General features: G+C 45.8%; 1 pseudogene; it reads right to left on the bottom strand.

Annotated features, from left to right (window-relative positions):
- Positions 1 to 1,061: 1,061 nt before the first annotated feature.
- Positions 1,062 to 1,812, bottom strand: LOC114609108 (annotated as a pseudogene).
- Between the last annotated feature and the right edge of the window lie 4,866 nt (positions 1,813 to 6,678).

The following is a 6,678-nucleotide window of genomic DNA, read 5'->3' as shown; positions in this document are numbered from 1 at the left end:
CTCCCCTCCCCTACGCTTTTCCTCTCTCCGTCTTTCTGTGTGTGTGTGTGTGTGTGTGTATTCTGCTCTGCTCTAGACAGCTTTTTCTTGCTATTCTAAAAGCTCTCAGGTTGAGACAGCTAGCTTTCTGCTAGAGACAGATCTCTCTGCTAGTAAACATTCTAAAAGCTCTCTGGAGAGCTCATGGGCTTTCTGACTGAAGTCAGAAAAAATTCTTGGATCTTCTGATCAAGTCAGAAATTCTGTTTGAAAATTTCTAAAATTAATTCTTGGGTTTTCCAATCAAAATCAGAAAGGAAAAAAATCTAAAAGAGGTACGTTTGATTTTCAGATAGCCTTCTCTGGACAGCTGCTAGAAACCATTCTAAAAGGGTGATGTCGGCTCTCCAAGTAATTCTTGGTGGTTAGAAATCCCATTAGAAAACAATTCTAAAAGAGCTGTGTTTACTCTCCATGGATTTCCCGACTAAAATCAGGAATCCTGTTAGGAAAAAAATTCTTGAAGAGTCATATTCCCTCTCCAGACATCTTCAGACAGCTCAGCTCTTGGTAGAGAAAAATTCTAAGACCTGCTGTCACTTTTTGCCAGCTCATCTCATCCAGACCAAAAGCCCAGTTGTTAAACTTACATATCAACTCAGTTGTTTATTCCAGGTTCCCTCTTGAGGATCCGGGAATCAGCATTCTGTGACCGTAGTCCCTTGACTCATAGGAAAAGGATAACAAGTACATTTTTCCCCCTCTTTTCTTAACATTGCAAAAGAATTCAGAGATCTGCCTGCCTTTGTAAACTTAGCTGGGTGGAACCTTGTCCTGAGAGTACCATTTTCCACCATTCCTGGACCTAAATTTGCCCTGTCCCAGGCTGACCTTGAACTCAGGGATCTGCCTGTCTTTGCATCTCTCTGGCAGAAGCTGGCTCCTCGTGTTGCTGCCTCTGTCCTTTACATCTGTGAAGCTCCTCATACAATTCATGTTGCTTATATTTTTATATGCAACATGTTGCTTATATTTTTGCATAGTTGAGAAATTATACTTTGCTTCTAAATTTTATTCATGAATTAATACAAAACATTGCAGACCAATGTTTCATAATCCTCTTCCTCCTCCTCCTCCTCCTCCTCCTCTTCATCCTGGTTAATCTGGAAGTAACGCAGCTGGTAATTCTCTTTGTTTGTGGGCAACAACATGCAGCCAGTCTCGGTGATTGTTCTTCTTCAAATATTTTTTGCTGAGATATTTCAAATACCTTTTGGAGAAAGGCTCTTTGGAAGTGACAGTGATCTTGCTCTCGCTCCACTCGATGGCCACAACCCCTCCAACCAAGATTGCAGGCTTTCCTGTTCACTTCGATTCTCTCCTGGAGGAACTGCTCAAAATTGGCAGTGTCCGTGATTCCATCTTCTACAGGGTGAGGGCAGTTGAGGGTGAACTTTAAAACCTGCTTTTTTTTTTCTCTCTCTCACTTCTTCACAAGATTTTTCACAGGTACCATGGCTGCAGAGAAGGCAGAAAGTGAAATTATACATTTTTGAACTCATGTTTTTAGAGTTCTTTTCCACAGTCTTAAAGGCTATCCTGAAGATTCCAGTGTATACCATTTTGCTGAGCCATTAGTCACACCTGCCCCTCCTGGACTCAAGGTGTCTCTGATTATCATGGAGTCATTAACATTAGCAGGGAGGACATTCCTTGGAGTAACATGAAAATATGTTCGTTGTTATACAAACAAGTCTTACGTCTGCAGCAGCCGTCGACTCTCATGGAGGCCCATGCCTGCTGGCCCTGTCCCAGGGACAGGCATCGTGTCATTCTGTCCCTACCAAGGTCATGCCACAGCAGGTGGCGAGAGGAAGCATGCAAGGGCCTCAACTCAGACGAAGCTGGAACTGGGTAGCACCCACTGCCATCACCTGGACCCCTGCTCCCTCAGAACAGCTGTTCTTCCTTTGAGACTGCTCCTTGCCTTGCAGAAAGTAACATAGGAACCAGGAGTCCCTTGGGGTGGCCAGGCTGTGTGAGTCATAGAGAGAGAGGGCCAAGGAGCCAGGAGTAAAGAGAGAGCCACTTCCTCATCTGCACATTGCTGCCATGTTACCGGAGCTGCATTCTCCAGAAGATGAGAGATCAGATAGCGATTCTTGTCAGGGGTGTAAGGTGCACTCCACTGCTAGAAGTGTGCTAAGTAGCATTCTCTTTATTTTTGAAGGCACGAGGGAGATAATGCTTCCCGCAGATCTACAGGAAATTCAGGTTCCACTGGAGCGCATGCTCTGTGTGAGGGCTGGGTGGGATGGGGGTGCAGAGGCAGAGCCTGGGGCCCAGGGTGAAAGCACAGAGCTGAAGAACACTGGGGATGTGAGCGGCTGGTAGAATGAAGTCCTAGCACGCACAGGACCCTGGGTTTGACCTTTAGCACTACATACACTGGTGGTGGTGCACAGCTACACAGACACCTAGGGTGGGGTGTCAGGATGGTCATGAAGTGCTCCCACCTCATGCAGGTAAAGAGTGGTCCAGGATAGCCAGGTTAGTTAAGAGGCAGAGCTAGACTCCAAGCTTAGGTCTTCTCCACCCGAAGGCAGGTGCTGTTTTCCTTACTGTGAGCTCAGGTTCCATAGCTGAGGCTGACAGCCAGCCAACCCGGAGTCTGATTCCTCAGGCAAAGGCATGGCTCAGGCACTTTCAGGAGTGACCTTGAAGATGTCAGATCACAAGGAGGGGTCACCGAGAGGAAGGACAGAAATCGGTTCCTTAAATTTTTTTCCTCCTTGATTTTTCCAAGACCTGGTTTCTCTGCCCTGGAACTTGCCCTGTAGACCATAGCTAGCCTTGAACTCTGAGATCTGTCTGCTTCTTCCTCTAGAGTGCTGGGACTAAAGGTGTACACTACCACTGCCCTGGCCAGTTCCTTAAACTGAACCAGGGGCTTCCCTTTCACACTTGGACTTGCTGTGAGACTTTGCTGCTTATTTTGTATACACTTTAATAGACCTTTAAAATTTCCTCCAACTCTGTCCTGGATTGCAGGGCTCTGTCACATGTTGGTACAGAAAAGCAAACACCCTAAGAGCCCAACCTGAGAGTCCGAGTTGGACCTTACACAAGCAGCAGAAGACAGAGTTTTGACTCTGAAAATTTCTAACTATTTCTCTTAAGTTCCATCCCCAGCTCTGCTGGCCTCTTTGGGGACCTGCACACATGTGGCCAACACAGACAAATGAAATGAAATGAAGTGAAATCAAATAAAATGTGCTAAAATCTTGGACTGGAAAGATGCCTCAGTGGTTAAGAGCACCGGTCGCTCGTACAGAAGTTAAAAGTCGATGGAAAACCCAGAAATCTTGGAAATGTTCACATGGAGCACTTGGAATAAAATCACAGCCGTTTCTGAGAAATATCTCTCAGTTCCTTGAAATACCTTACTGAGAAGGTCTTACTTAAGGGGAAGAGTCTTCACCACTGGCTTCCTGTGGGCGTGTCTCACAGAGGATTTATAAACTTGGGTTCTTTTAGGTCTCATGAGATAAAAGCAGACCAAGCACTCCTTAAGAGACTTTTGTTGTTGTTTTTTTTTTTTTTTTCTTGACAGAGTCTTGCTATGTAGCCCAGGCTGGCCTGCAGTTCTCAGCCTGCCCTGTGAGGGAGTTACACCCAGCCAGTTTTAAGAAAAACAAGTTCTTGGCTTTAGAGGTGTGTCTCCTCAGCTCTGGCCCACTTGTATTCTCAGGACTCCCCCACTCCCCTTTAAATAAACTGTCACTATTCCTTTTCTAGCCAACTGTCCTTGGTGCAATCTTCTGGCCTAGGACACAAGAGCCTGAACCCAGATGCCCTCTGAATTCTGATTTGCAAGCCTGGAACTAAGCACAGTTTTCCTTTATTCTCTCATCTCCTTTTTGGATTCTAGGTAAAGCCTAAATATAGCTCCGAGACACTCTGGGCTTTCTTACTGGTTCTTCACCGGTGGGCCAGCCTCGAAGGGCAGGACTTCATCCTCTGGCAGCTGACGGATGGGATCTCCAGCTTTCCTGCTCTTTTTTTTGAGTCAGAGCCCTGGCTGTCCTGGAACTCACTATGTAGACCAGGAGGCTGTTCATGAACTCACAGAGATCCACCTGTCTCTGCTTCCCAACTGCTGGGATTAAGGGTGTATTGCCACCACAGCTAGCCTTGCTCCTCTGTCTGTCGGTCAGTCTGTCTGTCTGTTTCTTTCCTTCTTTCTTCCATATTTATTTATTTATTTATTTATTTATTTTTGGTTTTTCGAGACAGGGTTTCTCTGTGTAGCCCTGACTGTCCTGGAACTCACTCTGTAGACCAGGCTGGCCTCGAACTCAGAAATCTGCCTGCCTCTGCCTCCCAAGTGCTGGGATTAAAGGCGTGCGCCACCACCGCCCAGCTTATCTTTTTTTTTTTTTTTTAAAGATTTATTGATGTATGTTATGTATATGGGCGCTTTGACTGCAGATGTGTCTACACCAGAGGAGGGCATCAGATCGCATTATCGATGGTTGTGAGCCTCCTCAGGGTGCTGGGAGAACCTTTGGAAGAGCAGCTAGTGCTCTTAAGTACTGAGCCATCTCTCCAGTCTCTGCTTTACTGTGTCTCAACCAAACTATAATATGAGGCTTTCTGGAGCTTCCAAAAGAACAACAAAACCGAAACAAGATCCCTAAACTACTTTCCCTTCCTTCCTTCCTTCCTTCCTTCCTTCCTTCCTTCCTTCCTTCCTTCCTTCTTTCCTTTCTTCCTTTCTTCCTTCCTTCCTTCCTTCCTTCCTTCCTTCCTTCCTTCCTTCCTTCCTTCCTTCCTTCCTTCCTCCTCCTCCTCCTCCTCCTCCTCCTCCTCCTCCTCCTCTTTCATTGAGATAAGAGTCTCAGGTATCCAGTTTTCTCTGAAGCTGAGAGCAGCCTTGAACTCCTGATTTCCTGCTTTTCCTCTCTTCCAGGGAGTTGGGCAGGGCACTATCTCAGCCAGGCTGCTTCTGGCAGCAATGCAGGGGCTGGTGGCTGCTCTGCAGCTCTTCTTAGGGACAGCTGCATCAGACCTGAGCTACATCCAGCAAAATGGCCTAAGAACAACATCTGGGCCGGCCTGTGTGTTCTCTTTCCCTTTATGTGTGTTACATGGTAACATTTTCCATAAACATTGTTTCTGTAATGAAAGGAAACTTTTTCATTAAGAAGCTATAATCTCATCTTTCTTTCTTTCTTTCTTTCTTTCTTTCTTTCTTTCTTTCTTTCTTCCTTCCTTCCTTCCTTCCTTCCTTCCTTCCTTCCTTTTTTTTTTTTTTTTTTGGTTTCTCGAGGAAGATCTCCTATTATGTAGCCCTGCCTGTATTGGAACTTACTCTGTAGACCAGGCTGGCCTTGAACTCAGAGATCCACCTGCCTCTGCCTCCCAAGTGCAGGGATTAGAGGTGAGCACACTGCGCCCTGCCTCCCTCTATGTTTTTATAATAGGTTGAACTGTCTCAGAACAGTTGTCTATGAAGGCCAGGTACGGCAGTATGGACTTGTGCTTCCAGCTTCTTGGAAGGCTGATGCAAAAAGATTTACTTGAACCCAAGGAGTTCAAGGCTAATTTGGGCAGTGTAGCCAGACTCAGTCTTTACCAGTCAGTTGGGCAGGACATACACTAAAACTGAAACAGCACAGAGAAAACAAGTGCAGACCCTGCCCAAGGGTGGCATGCAAATGTAAGGCCATCTTTGTTTTTAAAAGCTGACCAACCAAAGAAACCCAGAAAGGGAACAAAGCCATTGTAGTCAAAGTCTCCCAAAGACAGCTGTCATGGAGGGGGCGGTAGGTATGAGGTGGTTCGCACTACCCTCTAAGAAAGATTGATACTCTGATTTTAAAAGACAAGGGTTGTAGAAGCGATGTTATAGTTGGAAACTCAGTTTAAAATAATTCAAAATGATCTCTCTCTCTCTCTCTCTCTCTCTCTCTCACTCACTCACTTACTTATTTCTACTTTTTTTTGAGATAGGGTTTCATCGTGTAACCCAGACTGGCCTTGGTGCATGGTTTTTCTTGTCTCTACCACACTAGTTTATTCTTTGAGTAGTCAACTGGATTAATCTGCAAGTGTAGTAATGCACCTTTTAATGTACTTATTTCAAATTAGTAGTCTTATTCATTTGTGCACATGTATCAGAAGACAAACTGAATCACTGAACAGTCACGGAGGAAGCATTTGGAGTCTATGGTGACCTCACTGTGACTCACAGTGTCACAGTGGCAAAGAAACTGGAAATGACCGGCCAACCTCAGAGCAGAGCTCCTTTGTGTAACCTTAGACTATCTGAGTTTCAGCAGTCTGAGATTTCACAACTGTCTGGGCCCATGGGGCCTAGGAGGGGGAGGGGCTCCTTGGATAGGGGAAAGGCTGCCTAGGCCCAGGAGGCCACCTGTCAGCCTGGAAGTAGAGTCCTCCCTGTGTCTGTTTCCTTTGCCCCAAGCCCGCTGGGACGCAGTCCAGAGGTGTGGCTGAACACCAACAGAGGGCCAGTTTCTAGTTTCACCTTAATGGAGAAGAGTTAAGGCAGAGATAGGTGGATTCCTGAGTTCGAGGCCAGCCTGGTCTACAGAGTGAGTTCCAGGACAGCCAGGACTAACTACGCAGAGAAATCCTGTCTCAAAAAACCAAAAAAAAAAAAAAAAAAAAAAAAAA

The sequence above is a fragment of the Grammomys surdaster genome, unplaced genomic scaffold, assembly GCF_004785775.1.
Source record: "Grammomys surdaster isolate TR1022 unplaced genomic scaffold, NIH_TR_1.0 125946, whole genome shotgun sequence".
Classification (NCBI taxonomy): Eukaryota; Metazoa; Chordata; class Mammalia; order Rodentia; family Muridae; genus Grammomys; species Grammomys surdaster.
The sequence above is the reverse complement of the archived record's forward strand: the minus strand, read 5'-3'. Positions and strand labels throughout refer to the sequence as shown.